This window comes from Protopterus annectens, chromosome 6.part1, assembly GCF_019279795.1.
Source record: "Protopterus annectens isolate FY-2018-M chromosome 6.part1, PAN1.0, whole genome shotgun sequence".
Lineage (NCBI taxonomy): Eukaryota > Metazoa > Chordata > Ceratodontiformes > Protopteridae > Protopterus > Protopterus annectens.
The window spans coordinates 226,386,177-226,402,651 of record NC_056738.1 but is presented as its reverse complement, the minus strand read 5'-3'; the positions used below and the strand labels follow the sequence as shown (position 1 = coordinate 226,402,651).

At 37.3% G+C, this 16,475-nt stretch overlaps 1 long non-coding RNA gene across 1 annotated transcript; it reads left to right on the top strand.

Moving 5' to 3' along the window:
- The first annotated feature begins 2,632 nt into the window (after window positions 1–2,632).
- LOC122805329 lies at window positions 2,633–4,862 on the top strand. Its single transcript, XR_006365355.1, has 2 exons — window positions 2,633–2,716; window positions 4,830–4,862. It is a non-coding gene; the product is annotated as an uncharacterized LOC122805329 (long non-coding RNA).
- Window positions 4,863–16,475: the final 11,613 nt, after the last annotated feature.

The window sequence follows — 16,475 nt, the reverse complement described above, 5'->3', positions numbered from 1 at the left end:
GAGGGATAAAATTACAGTGGGTGTGGGACACAAAGGAAAGATGCAATCACATAATTATAAAGGAGATGCTTGCCCTGATCAAGGTGCTCATGTCTCTGTACCATCTTTGGTTCCTTGGACATCTTTCAGTGATTATAGACAATTACAGTCATGTGGTACATTAACAAACAAGAGGGAAATGGGTCACACCCCCTTTGCAGGCTAGCCATGTTAGCCTGGGATATAGCTTCACAACACAATCTCACTCTACAGCTGCCCTACATTCCATCAGAGGAAAATCATGTAGCAGACTAGCTGAGCAGGACCAGGGCAGACCCTGATGAATGGTAACTAGATTGGGGGGGGGGGTCTTCCAAGATTTGATGCATCTGTGCGGAGCTCCTCAGGTAGATCTTTTTGCCTGCTCTCTGGGTAATCAACTGACAAGATTCTGTTCCTGGACTCTAAACAAGAAGGCCCTGAACACAGATGTTGTTTCTTTTCCTTGGACAGAAATGCTCCAGTATCCTTTTCTAGACTTTCCACTAACACCCACAGTGTTTCTGAATATTCAGAAGGAGTACCGCAAGATTATTGTGGTGACTTCTTTGTGGCACAGGCAGCCATGGTTTCCCTTTCATTTAGAAATTGCCAGGAGGAATTACCACAATCTTTCTCACAGACTGGATCTAGTCACACAAGAATGGGGGTGTTTGGTACATCGTGACATCAATCAACTTCAATTGACAGTCTGGATGATAGGGTCTTAATTTCTTTTAGGCACCTATTTACTGAGGGTTTGCAGCAGGAACTAAAAGAGACAACTACTACTAGAAAATCATATATTAGCAAACAGAAAAGGTTTTCTGGTTCATGCCAAAACATAAACAGCATTCATTTGGGGTTAGTTGTTCTCTGATGCTACAATATTTGTGTGTATTATGCTGTGAGATTTCTCATTCCTCTGACAAGTTCATTTAATGGCCACTTCAGCATGTCTGCCCATGGATAATACTCTTTCAATGAAGTCTCAAGTCAAAATGTTCTTGAAATGGGTTTTGCATAAGAGGCCTCCAAAAAATAATAGCCTCTCCTTGGAATCTAAATTTTGTGTTAGAGAAGCTACCAATTGTTCCATTTGAGTGAGCTAATCTGGCTAACTTGGGGTTCTTAACACAGAAAACAGTTTTATTGATTGCTTTCACCATTGTAAGAAGGGTGTCTGAGTTGTAAGCTGTTATGGTTAGTCAACTCTATCTCCTTTTCCATACAGACAGGGTTTCTTTGAGAACTAATCCTTCTTTTATACCTAAAGTGGTATCTGACTTTACCTTAACTATGCATTTCCCTGTTTTACAAACAAGAAAGAAAGGTTGCTACATACCTTGGATGGCCACAGACAACTCAGGTACTATCTTGATAAAACTAAATCTTTCTGAACTTCAGATCAACTGTTTATTTCTTATGCAAGTATGAAGAAGGGACAACCACTGTCAAAAACAGACTATTTCGAAATGGTTGTCTAAGGCTACCTTTTATATTCACCAAAACAAAACTATTCCAGGCAGGGATGAGGCCCAGTCTACCAGGGCCTTGGCTTCATTTGTGGCTTTTTGGAAAGATATGGATTCTAGAAGTATTCTAGAAGATGCTGCTTGGTGCTCTGTACATAGTTTTACAAAGCAAAATAAGCATCATTCCTTTTTTAGGTCCAAATTAAGCTTTGCTAGGACCCTTTTCTCCTTCCACCTACCAAATGCAGATAGCTAAGGTAATCTGCCCATATAGCTAAGGCTAGTGCAATAGTGATTAATATGAACATAGTACAGCTGTGTAAGTAAAACTTACCGTAACAGTAAATGTTCAAAATAGCACTGTTGTAACTGCTCCCTCCATCCCCACTGTTTTTTAAGTGCTTTTTATGCCAGGATGTGAACATTTTTTTTTCTGTTATTAACAGCACTGTCTTTTTATGGCTCAAACTCCTTTCTCTGCTGGCAGGAAAGCACTGAAGAGCTTTGTGCCCAAGCTTATCTTTTAGTCAGCTCAGCTGAAGCTGCCTGACAGTTTGGACATGTGGAAGGTGCCCCGAAGCTTTGAAATCTGTCCAGCTTTTGTATCCCTGGCAGGATATAACCCATATACCTATGGCTACTGCAGCAGTAATCATTTGAACATCTACTGTTATGGTAAATTTTACTTTCATAACTCTTCTCTGTCATGCAACAGATGTCCAATGATACTTTTTTTTGGCATTCTATCAGGATCAACATTTTTAACTTTCAATACTCTGGAAATACTATTTAAAAATGATTACAATGTGAAATTATACAACATATACTTTAAGAATTTGTCTATGCTTTGTATGGCATTTGACTTGTATATAAATAAAATATTGTCTTTACAAGTTATGTAAACATAGGCTTACCATACGTCTGGTTTTACCTGCACATGTCCTCTTTTTGTGCTCCTGTCCGGGCATCCAGGCGGTTTTGTCATTTTGAGAGATTTGTCCGGGTTTTACAATCCCGAGGCAGAATTCAAATCTATGCATGCGCGGAAGGTAGAAGAGCTCGCGAGAGCGGCGAGACTGTGTTTGCGTGGGGAGAAGCGCAGGACTGTGTTTGTGTTAGGGAGGAGGTCAGGAGGAGGACTCAGCCACATAGCCGATCTGTCATCACAGAGTGAGTGTGTGTCGGTGTCGGAGTCTCCGTTTTGGTTTTCACTACTCATTCTGGTATGTTTTTTTTTTTAAGTCAGTTTAACTTACTGGTGTTAAGTTAATATTCATAACTTAGTGTTAATGATGGATAGTTGTTTCTTGCCGACGATGGATGAGTTGTTGCGTTGCGGTTAAATACATTTTGGCCATGCTATGTGTTGTGTACTTTGCCTACGGCTTTCTGGGTTTTTGGAGTTACTTATTATGGTAATTTGGTGTTTTAATCATCTCGGCATTTTGCAAATCGGTCTTTAATGATGGATAGTTGTTTCAATCTTGCCAATGGATGAGTTGCGGTTGAATACATCATTTCAGCCATGCCATGTGTTGTGTACTTTGGCTTTCTGGGTTTTTGGAGTTATGTAAATTTGGTGTTTTAATCTCGGCATTTTGCAAATCGGTCTTTTAGTAAATCCGGCTATTAGACGTAGACCTGTTCTTATACCTCTAATGAAGGGATTTTATTTTTGTGATTTTTGGTCTCCTAAAAAGACTGCTGAGCTTTGGAACCCACATTTAGATTATCTTTTTTGAAGGCACTTGAATTAAAGTACAGTAAACAAAATTCTGTGTCTCAAATTTAGTGCTTTGTCTAATTTTAGGGAGCTTTAATATGAAGGCAGGGGGTTATTATTCATATCACAGATAAAACTGAATACATCATTAAGATGTGAAATACATTCAACAGATATGGTTTCAGTGAGTGCTCACAGTATGGCATATGGCATGCTTATATTATAGATAGTTATTTCTCATAAATGCTATTGGAAAGGGTCATTATACTGATGTTATTATTTTTACATGGTTTCTTATCCCATTATTGGAAAATGTTTAGAATTCCTAAAGTGTATATGAATGAAGTGAATTTTCCTTTTAGGTCACTCATAAAAGCAACAGAGTCCAAGACTGAACCCATGACCATAATAGAAGAAAAAATGCTGATCCTTTTTTGTTTAGGATGCCCTCTTATGTGGAAGTTACTTTTGATCCAACAGACCATGTCAGCACTGTTCTTATAGATGCCAAGCACTGTTTTGTTACTCTGGGTATCAAATCCCTTTATACTGTGTTTGCCCAGGAGGAATGGATATTCCAACTTGCCGAATTTAAGGTGTATGGGTTAGCTGACTGTAGATGAGTAGTTTATGATATTTTGTCTCTGATTTTAAAGAACAAGTACTTTGTATTTCCTGAACACTAGTATTGTCAAACCCAAGGGTAGCAATGGGTTATTGTTTGGCCCCAACTTTTGCTAATATTTTTGTGGCCCAGTAGGAAGAAGCATATGTGTATCATGGTATATACATACATTATCTTGTGATGTGTCAGCATAAGTTAGATATCTTGGTTATTTATTCATGTATTTTTTTGTGTAGGGTACAGGTTTGTGAGTTGGTAGTTGCTTGGGGTTATCCAGTTGACAAAGCTTATTCAATGGTCAGTGCGGTTGTTATCAACAGATATACCAGATAGCCACCTCTTGTTTACAATACCATGTTACCCTATGCCCAGGACAGTAGAGGTTTAAAGTCCAATATTAAAATGGCAGTAGACATGTTAGCCTGAATGTTCCTTGTATTGTTAGCTAAGGAGGGACAAGCTTGGCTACTACTTGGTTGGGAAACACCCTAACAAATACCTGGAGCTGATTTTAAACTTTTTCAGTATCCCGGGTCTAAATGAACATATTAGTGCTAAATCTGAACTAAAAGTGAATCCGTTAAAAATCACCAGTGGTCAGGCTAACTCAGCATTCCTGATTTAAGATAAGCATGCCCTGGCCTGGCCTGGTTATGACTTACATGGGTGACCCATGTGAATACCAGCAGCTGGTTTTATGCTTTTTATAATCTGATTTCTATGTGTATATGTAAATAGGAATGTGATTCTACATTTTTGTCTTAACAATGACCATTTTTTTTTGTTTTTGTTTATTGCTGTTAATGTACGTGCAATGGTTCATTTATTTTCTGGAAACATTAGTATATATGTACTACATATTGAAAGACTGTGTAAGCAAGTTTTGGGGCCAATCAAAAAATAACCAGACACGAAGCTACTTGTGTTTATAATGTGGAATTGTGATGTTCTGCATTACTAAAAGACCTTTTTTTTGGTCTTCACCTAGCCTTTTGCCCCACCAAAGAATCTATCGTCCTCTTTTACGTATAACCAAATATGGTAACCCTATGTAAACAGGAAGTAAAAGGATTAATTTTCAGAGACTTTTCCAAATGGTGTCAGTAAAGACTTAAAGATTACGGACTGTAATTATCCTTTAATCGCTAGTAATGCTAATCTATAGGAATGGTAAACTGCTAAATAATTACTCAAAAAAGCTGTCAGATTGCAGCACTGAAAAAAGTAACAGAAATGTCAAAGCTTCCATAACAGACAAATGTTACAAGCCTCTGAAAATAATTTACATCAGTGTTTTCACAACTGAACACGAACAGTGATCAGAGCTGCTCCCTTGTTTGTTATGCAGACATGTGTTCTTAAGTAGTAGTTTTTTATGCAATGATCCCCTTATAGATCACTTTTATGGTAGGTGTTAATATCAGGCACAGTTCCAGTAAGCATGAAAAAGTCAGGACTAAGCCATTAAAAGAGACAGATTAATTTATACAATTTATTGCCTTGGTAGCAGTCACTATTCTGCAATGATTTTTACCCTTTCAGGAAGAAAAGTTAATGTTAAATATGAGAAAGAAATACTGGACATTTTAAAGGTTGCATTAGAATTAAAAGCATGAAGGTTAAAGGAAGTCGTTTTATTGCCTGACCCAAGAGTTGCATCACTTCAGGCTTTTGAAATCAAAAGCTAATGGGAAATTCTGATAAAACTTAAACTAGAAGCAGATGAAAGTGATGAAATAAGAAATGAATGATTCAGGTAGTACTTTGTATCTACATAGACATGTTTATGCCAAAATGCTACACATTATTTAGACTATGTTGTGTGGAAAATATATAGAAAGTCTTGAACATAATGATTGTTATATGCATACACTGACACTCACTTTTGCCCTTCAAAATCCAAGTACATTACAGTATTTATATACATAAATATACTTTCTGTTTGACTAGAGTTCCCTTGTATCTGGCCATTTTTGAGTAATCAGTCTCATCACCACAATAAGCAGGTAAATAATCAGAAACTTTGATTAAAGTTGGTGTAAAACACATCTTATTTGTGAAAAGCATATTTCCTCATAATCATTTTTACATTTTTCAGTTATGTTACCCCCACTGTCATCATAAGAAAACATTTTTTTAGAAATACAATGCTTTCTGATATTACTTTTCTGACTTTTATGATATAGGACATTTTTTACTTCTTTGAAGGCATGAGGTCTTGTTATAGAAAGTTAGTCTGCTTTATACCAAATAGTTGCCAGAACAGGGTCTTGTTCCCCTCTTGACCTTAAGCAGAGCAAGATGGGTAGTGGGTATTAGAAGATTAATAAATGAATGAACAATTGAATAAATGGACAATAACTATTGTAGGTCTCCATTTCATGTTTTCTGTATACTTAAAACAGAAAGTGATTAAAAGTTGAATGAATGAATGAATGCATGAACAACTTTTCCAGGTCTCCTTTTATCTGTTTTCTGAATTGCTCAAAACACACAACATCTTTACCTCTCCATGTTATGCATGTGATATCCCATATGTTGTGTTAATTGCAATGTCTGTGATTTTCTCTGCACAGTAACACTGGGGGAAGACAACTGCCAGTATTATATGCAGTATTCGGATTGCCAGTTCATCTTCTCTATGTTTTGTTGTGTGACAGTACTCTTTGTTTTCTTGTTTTTGTTCCAAGGACTCAGAACAGCATCATTTCCACATAGGATTCCTGGCACATTAATCAGTACTCACTCAGTAATTAAGTGGTATTTCCAGAAGGATATCTTTTTTTGTCTCTTGACCATCAGTTCCCCTCAAACACAATCCCCAGGACTCACTAACACCTACACTAAGTGCACACCATTCAAGTGCACATCATTCTGAGTGAACAGACAACAAAGACATGCATCTGGAGTGTTTCTCCTTAGGCCTCCACTGAAAATAGGCTCTGTCCTAGCTGGACTTTCCCAGTCAACAAATAATAAATAAATAACAATAGAGAGGGAGTTATCTGATGTTGTTGGTCTAATAACATTTGTAATGGTATATTTTCTGGGTATTCGTTTGGCAGATAGTCTGTCAAGAAGCATCAATTAAAATGTCATAGTTTTAAAGATCCCTATACAGCTAAAATTTCCCAAAAATAAATGTTTAATTAAAAAAAAAAAACAATTATGTGCATGTATACCTAAAAGGCATTGACAAAACAATAATCATAGCCATCATAACAAGTACATAACATCACATAAAACCTATCAGTCCTGCAGCCTTATCTTTTCTGTGCTTTTAATTTTAAAAAGGGGGGGGTGATTGAAAATGGAGAGCAAACTCTGTCAGCATGTTTATGTGCATTCTTATGAAATCAGGAAGGAAAGGACTATTGACACCTTTTTTAAACACATCAAGGCATTTCTGGAGCATACTTTTAAATTTTCAGTACTGGAGACTCTAAAACCTTATGCCTGAGGGGGTCCATGGCCAGCATTATTAAAAGTAAGGGAGTTATACTGGCAACTACATTGGAACACGTATAAATGGCCAGGGCTGAATGAACAGACATCAATCCCAACATATCAGGACTGACCATATCATGGGGGATATGCAGCAATAACTTAATTCTGCTAACAATGTTTCAAATCTGGTGAGGTATTGCCCTATTTGACCATCAAGGATGTGACTATATGGAGGTTGTAGTTACGCATAACATAAAACTCATAGGAAAAAACTAATTGCTGATGTTAGCATGACTGACAATCTTATCATGCACGATATGCATTATGATAAGTTTAAATTCGAACATGCATGTATATTCACTAACACTGAGCAGCTTGAATAGGATAGGGTAGATTATTTGCAACAGGCAGCCTTTCCCTCTCCACCCAACTCTCAGACGTGGGGTAAAAGAACCTTTAAACATTATGGTAACCATAACGCTAATGTTGAATAGGAGAAAAACAGTTTGCTGATCAAAACCCTTCTTTATCCAGACACAACCCTTTGGATTTCTCTAAACTAAGGAGATCAAAATAGTTAAAACACAGGAACAACAACAAATGGGGAACATTAGAAATCAACATACCCCTACAAGGCAACCAACGGAACCCCTACTCTATGAGCCAAGCCCCCAAATGGACCAATCACAATATTCACAGCACGGACCGAGGAGGTATTGCTACCTAGCATGCAAGATGGCACTGCAAATGTTCATGATATTGCTGACTCGAGGTGTACTATTTTAATGAATGCTGAATAGAACTTCAAAATGTAAAATTGTTCAACCATTAGTACTGATAACTACTGTGTAGATTTGTTTTCTAAAGGTAACTCTTTTGTTCTTGATAGAAATGCAAGAGTACCAGAAACACTTATGGACTTAAACTTATATGTAAGGAAAATTAATACAAGAAGTCATGAACACATTTTGATTATCTAGCACTTTCAACCCACCCCTACATCTGGTCCTAGCTAAAGATGTGTGAATTAGATTTTAGGAATACATTAGGTAGAAAGAAGCACTCTAAGGATCTTAATATCACAGATGATGATTGGGAGCAAATGAAATATCTCAAAGACCAAATTTTAAGGGTTATGAAACCAGATATGGAGGGGGGGGTTGATGATAATGGAAAATATTAAATTATAATTTGAGAATAGTGGATATTTTGCAAGAGAAGGCTTATGAATTAGTGAGTAAAATTCTACTCAATATTGCATATAATAAAATAATGATACACCTTAAAGATATGTTCATCGAGGGGTGTGTCACTATAGAGGAATATAATTTCATGAATATTATAACTCCTACAGTACCCATGATTTTCAGGGTAACAAAGATTCATACAAACATCTGTAATCCATCAATGCATCCAACTGTGGATGGTAGGGGTTCCATCACTAGTGCAAGTGCCCAGTACCTAGATATTAAATTGAAACATCTACTGAAGGATGAAATTAATTTATGTAAAGATTCATGGCATTTGCTTGAGAAAATTAATGAATTAGAATTTAACAAATATGGTAGTTTCATCATGGTAAATGTAAGGGACCTGTATATGGTCATAATGCACTTAGAAATACTTTTGTGGATCTTAGGGATTCCAAATATAGTTGGAGTCCAAGGGTGGGGTACCTGTAAAAACCCATGTTCATCCAAGGTAACCTGCCCATTGAATAACAACTCATCAATTCAATATTACAATAATGTACATTAAGCTCATTCCTGGAGACATCCTTGTATGTATCACTGTACAATATTGAAAACATCTTGCTAATTTAATCATTGGAGTCCATAGCTAGAAGGCCCCCACTCTTGTCAGGTTTCATCACCCTAATTTCTTTGTTTGAAAGAATATTGTATAACAGTGCAGTTTCATCATTTGATAAATTCAACATGTTTTTGTAAGTGTTCCTCCTTAATAATTTCCTAATACCAACCTCAAGCAAGTTATCATATATCTGGACAATGGGGTGAACAAGAAGGTTGAAAGTACTAGGTTTTTTTAAACTAGGTTCACTTACCATATATTCAACACTGTTGCTACCTTTAAAAAATAGGCCTACATTTAAATTCCTACTAAACAATTTTAACTGCACAATGGTGTTAGCCATATTGACCTTCCTAGCCAGGACAAAATTAAGGCATTTTTCTAACAAATCACCTCACTCAGTGTTAACCAGTGTTTGACTCAAATTAAAGATCTCAAAGTACCTTAAACAACTGTAAATGACAGCACAAAGTTTGTCGGATACCAACGTACCATTCAGTCCCTCATTCTCCTGTGATAAAATGTTGATCCACCTCTCCCCTTCCTCACCCTTCTCCTTCCGTGGGGTGTTGATAATTCTGTTGGCCAAAACTGGTGATAACTAGTGTCCTACCCCTCTGGTTACTCAACCACTCTGATCTCCTTAGAGGGGGGTATCTAAAGGGTGTTCATCATCATCATTGATGTGTGCTCTGTTGACATCCACATTGCTCAAATCACTATCAAAATCCGCATGCTGACTGTTGTCTTGCTGTCCCAAAGGAGGGTCCAGGTAAGCCTTCACCCTTTTATAATCATTCTTATCTCTAAGTAGTTTTTGTCTATGGTCCAGATATATGATGAATTGTGTGAGGTTGGTTCATAGGTAAGTACTAGGCTATCTGCCCGAGGGCATCTGTAAGCCTAGCCAGAATGTGTTGGCTTTCGCTGCCCCTTAGATTAGTTCCCTGTACCTCTGTCCAGCAAAGCCATTAGTTCCCTGTGCCTCTGTCCAGCAGAGCAACTGCAGGGATCCCCGGGTAAATTTTCTGTTTCCCATTTACTTGTCAAGGTTTCTCTTGAAGAGTGTTAGTGAGGGGCTCTGCCTAATGTAGATTGGAATCCTGTTCCAAAGCATGGGGAGTCCCTGTGACAGGAATCTATCCCTCCAGCAAGTCCTATTTATCATTGTGGTGATGTTTAGATCCCTAGACCATGTGGCTCATTAAGGAGGAATACTCACAAAAACATGTTGAATTTGTCACCTGATAAAACTGAGCTGTTACACAATATTCTTTCAAACAAAGAAATTAGGGTGATGAAACCTGACAAGGGTGGAGCCCTTCTAGTTATGGACTCCAATGATTACATTAGCAAGATGTTTTCAATATTGTACAATGATACGTATGAAGAGGTCTCCAGGAATTAGCTTAATATAGCTTATCGTAATATTGAATTGACTTCAGATGAGTTATTATTCAATGGGCAGATTACCTTGGATGAACATGGGTTTTTACAGGTACTCCACCCTCAGATTCCAACTATATTCTGAATCCCTGAGGTCCACAAAAGCATTTCTAACCCCCCTTTATGACCGATTGTTGATGTAAAGGCTTCTAAGACTTTTTGCATTGCCAAATACATTGACCACAAAATTAAACATATCTTAGACCACCATCCACATTTTTTAGAGATTCATGGGATTTTTATTTGCTTAAGATCTCTAATGACTATTATGATGAAAATTTGCTCATGGTCACCATTGATGATTGTGAAATTTTTTCAGTTATTCCCCACAAACAAGGTGTCAAATGGTTCGATGACTACCTGTGTTCCAATTCACAAATGGACTGCACTACAATTCTAATGGTAAGAACATGTATGGATGTAGTCTTGGACAATAATTTTCTGATCTTTGAAAATCAGATTTTTAGAGAGGTACAAAGGTGTTGCTTTGGGGGCCTGTTGTGCCCCAGCTTTTGCCAACATTGTATTAGCCCAATGGGAGGACCTGTTTGTTTTGGGGTCCCAGTTTAAGAATTCTTGGGCACTATACGATCGATACCTAGATGATATAGTTCTTTTTTGGAAAGATGGGGAGGAAACACTTGGTGAATGTTTTGATTATTTGAACAAAACTACCTTCTTTTTAAAATTTGCTATGACTGTAAATAAGGACAAGATGAAATGCCTTGATGCGACCATCAGCAAAGATTATGTTAACAGATCTTTCTTCTCTTCATTATATAGGAAACCTACATACTCCAATTTACGATTACACTTCAACAGATGGCATCCTATTCACCAAAAGAGGGCTTTAGTGAAGGAACAATATGTTAGACTTGCCAGGATGATATCAGACCAGAATTGCTTTGAAAGTAAATGTTTAGGGTCATTACAGATGCTTACCAGAAGAGGGTATGCAGAACAGTTTGTGGTCAGCATTATGGATGAAGCAAAAAGAAAGAGACAATCTGGTACATTTAACATTTTTTTAGGTACCATTGTCAGTCTCCATCAGATGTGGACTGCTGTGGAACAAGTTAGATTCCAATGGGCACTTGCATCGCTCTATAATTTACAATTCTATGACATCAGGAACATTATTTTGAAGCACTGGAGTATTTTCAGTTTGGACCAGGAAATATGTACATTATTAGGAGATAAACCAAAAGGGGTTTATAGAAAATATACTTGTTTAAAAGGACAGTATGAGAAAACTATAACAAAGTTAAAAAGGAGGGATTTTTAAATGTGACAGATGGCTGCAATGCAAATTTATTTTAGAACAAGATTATGTGTCCATTAAGAACTGGGGCACTATTAGACATAATAGGAAATACTACTGTTATTCAAAAGGGGTGATTTATACAGCGGCTTGTCAAACATGTGGTGGTTTCTATAGAGGGAAAACCAAGAGGGCTCTAAAACAAAGGATTTACAAGCATATTTATGACATCAAGAATACAAATGATAGGAATGCACTATTCAAACATATCAGCTCACACCCTCAACAATTCTTTTAAATTCTTTGTCACTGAAAATGTGGACCTTGGGTACAGGGGGGGGGGGTCGTATGGATGATTTTTTGGAATACAAAGAATGTAAATGGCAGATTAAAAGTAATGCAACTGAGTTTCCTGGTCTTAATGACCATATTTCAGTAAGTGTACTACTTAGACTTGAATCTGCATATTTATTATATGAGTAGTTGGGGGTTATAGGGATTTAACTAAGAATATGAATTTTACATACACACATTTATTTTTTATACATTTTTATCTCGTGACATACTTATAGATATATATATATATATATATATATATATTTATATATATATATATATATATATATATATATATATATATATATATATGTTAAAGTATTGGGATCTCAAGCAATTTTGGGACACCAGCTTACAGAAATCTTCTCTGAGCAGCATGTGTATACAATCTTTTATGTGAATGTCAGTGACTGAAAACATGAATACAAACGCTGCATGGAATGCCTGGCTTAAAGGGCATCAGCCAATATAAGATAGTGCTTAGAAATAATTCTTCTCTTTATCAAGGCATAATTATTAATATAAATAAATATTTGTATTGAAATAATTCCTCTAATAATCAAATGTCAGACAACAGATGCAAACTAACTATAAGACTTCACAGTGGGTTTTTAGAATTGTCAGCGCAGCCTGCTATTAGGATAAAGATAGACTGGAAAGGTCACAACAGCCTAAAACAAGGGTCACACACTGACACACACTGATGCATTATAACAGCAGAAATGGCTCTTCTATTAGAAGTTGTATAAAACATGTATTAATCAGTACTTTTCTATTTCTATCAAAACATTCCTAAATTATATGTGAAAAGAATGCAAATAATGTAAAATACATGATTTGTAAAATGTACATATATGCCATTAATATCAAAGAATCAGAAAATGTATATTGTTATATTTCACATATTATCCATACAATGAATGACAGGAGCAGATGTTGTGCCTTGCATCTACATGCTGCAAAGTTGCAGACTTTATATGAAGGTTTTATTAAGCTTTTGTATTGTACTAATTTGTGAGTTGCAAACTTTCATTAGTTCTGAATTATTCAACAACAGTAATAATGTAAATATGAACTGCAGCTGTAACAATAATAGTCTTTTTCATTAGAAATGTTATGATAGACAATTAAGCAGTAAGAACATATGATGATAAAGCAAGCTGAAGAAAGGAATGCTGACTCTGTACTTGTCACTAAAAAAGGGAAGAAACCTGTTATAGTAGCAACTTTTAAAATAGTCTGCTGACAAGCAATTTTAAATAGATGTATAACCTGATTTGGACACAATGTATGTCTAAAGAGGCAGGGCTGTATCTTTCAAGATTGTATAAAAACCCAGTCCTCATCTGTAATCTTTGTCAGTCAGTCAGTCAGTAAACCAAACCAGATACAAGATGAAATAAACTGGACTGACCCTGGGATGCCTTGCTTTGCTAATCATTTATTCTTCTTATTATTTTTAAACTGCCTGTATTTTTTTCCTCATAGGTGCAGTGCTTGTAAATACGTTTACAATATATATATAGGCTGTGTTTTTAAAACCGTTTATGTGGAACTTGGTTTAGTAATTTCTTCTTGGTTTGCATAATTGGCTAATCAATCTGATTGAAGCAGCTAGTATTTAATGCTTGATTACTATGCCTGTTTTATTCTGATGATGTCCAATTTACCGGGACAAAAGTGGTCAGTAAAATGTTAACTTTGGCCGTTGCTGTTGTTTTTCCAGTTATCTGACTCCTCGCTGTGGCTTTTACTGAATTTTTATTGTTTTCATGTATTTACAAGCTGAATCTGTGCAAAACTGGTATATACAATGGTTTGCTTCTCTTACCACAGCTGCAGGAGAGAGAGCTCACAATGTACAGTCCCATGTGAGGTGTTTGGCCAGGATGAGGCAAGCACATGGTATGTAAGAAAATCAATAAAGTAATAACTTAATAATACAATAAAGTAAATACAGATTTTTCATTCTTAACAGTCAGGTATAAAATACCTGGAAAATCATATATCTTTATTAATGTGTCAGTGCATATCTCAAATGGAAAAGCAAGTTAAAGCAAGTAAGCATGCAGTACTGTATAGCATAGCTTAGGTTGGTCATGGTGGTGTAGCGGTTAATGTTGCCATCTCACAGCAAGAGGTTCGCTGGTTTGATCCTATGGTGGAGTGTCTTCTGTGCGGAGTCTGTATGTCCTCCCTGTGGTCATGTGGGATTCCTCCGGATGCTCCGGTTTCCTCCCTCATCCCAAAGACATGTTGTAGGTGGATTGGACACTCTAAATTGGCCCTAGGCATTAGTGTGTGTGTGTGTGTGCGTGTGTGTGTGTGTGTGTGTGCGTGTGTGTGTGCCTTCTGTGGAAGGTTGGGCACCGGGCTGGCAACTCGACACCGTAAAAACTCCACTGCCAATTATGAGCGGACTGGTGATCTGCTGTGGCGACCCCTATCTGGGAAAAGCCGAAAGAAGAAGACTGTATAGCATAGCTTCCAACCACCAGTTAATGTTGTGGTCTACCCAGATTAAGAGACAATCACCCAGATTCACTATGCTTCCATGCAGGACTAGTTTTGTCCTGCATGGAAGTGGCAGTTTAGGAGCAGGATGGCAGTGTACCATGCATATCAATGAAGGCGCACTGCCTGAGCTCCTAAAAGGACATGGAGTGTGTACAAGTGCAGGGGGCATGTTTGAGAGCAGAGCTCTCAGAATATACATGCCCCTGAAATCAAGAACAGCAGTTTAGGAGTAAGAATGACTGAGACTGCACATAGGTGTTCGCATACTCCCAGCAACATCCCCCCAAGTGTACAAGAGCAATAGTTAATACATTAAATATAAAGAATTTTTTTTTTTATGAAACAGATACATTTAACTGTAGGTGCGCGGATCTGCCATCACTTAGCTACAGTTAATGCAGCTTAAATGGCACAAAAGGATAAAAAGCAAGATATATGCAAGTGAAGCAGTACAGCAATAGTGTAGTGGGCAGAGCATTTGCCTTACGAGCAGTCATTCCTGGTTTGAGTCCCACTCCAATACAATCATTTTCCATGTCACATCACTTAATGATACATTTTTTATGTTGCATAACCTACTAAATAACATATATTTGTGAAATTAACTACTGCATTAAATGCAGATTTGAGGTGTCATTGTCATAATGTTGTAAAGTCCACAGATAATCACAACTGCCCCATACAGTATATGTACAAAGGAATCAGAGATACAAATAGAAGGTAAAATGTGTAATGAATGATAAATCCATACAGTTTCCAAATCCACCACCTTCCCAAAAAACATTTGACATTACTGTCTAAATTAGTGTGGCTGTAAGCAGGAGTATGCAGTAGTAAGCAAGAGTAAGCATATTTAAGCAGTAGTAAGTGGGAGTAAGCATATTTAAGCAGTAGTAAGCGTGTTTAAGCCCATTTGTGTGGGGGTAAGCAATGCGCACACAGGTTAAGCAATATTGAAGTTAGCTCTCTGCAAGCATATTTAACCGAAGGTTAGCATTGCTTACCCTCTCACAAACCCACTTACAAATAATTAAAAGTACCTTAATCACTCTGTATGCAACAGCCACTGTCCTGGCCAGAAACAAAATAACCAGCCTTTGCAGGTCTTGAACCCAGGACCCTGTGCCCAACCATCATGGTAGCTAACCACTAAGCTATCACAGCATTACATAAGATTGCGGTATCACCAAATAGATCCTCACTATAGGAAAATCAAACTGGACATGTGAAAGGAATCTATATAAAGATGTATGTTGTATAACCTACTACATGACATAAATATGTGAATTTGCATACTGCAGTAAGCCCAGATGTGAGGTGACATTGTAATCTTCTTCCACTTTTGGCTTTTCCAGGTTAGGGGTTGCCACAGCGGATCACCTGTCTGTTCATGATTGGCAGTGGAGTTTTATGGTGTCGAGTTGCTAGCCCGGCACCCAACCTTCCACAGAAGGCACACACATGCATACACTCACATCTAGGGCCAATTTAGAGTGTCCAGTCCACCTACAGCATGTCTTTGGGATGTGGGAGGAAACCAGAGCACCCGGAGGAAACCCACGCGACCACAGGGAGGACATGCAGACTCCACACAGAAGGAACCCCAGCCGAGGATAGAACCAGAGAACCTCTTGCTGTGAGGTGGCAATGCTAACCGCTGCACCACCATGGCCGCCCTGAGGTGACATTGTAATAAAGTGTTGAAATCCCCTAATAAACACAAGGACTCCATACAGTGTACATACACATGAATCATGGATACCAAAGACATATATAACATGTAATAAATCAATTCCAAAAAGCAAATATAATGCA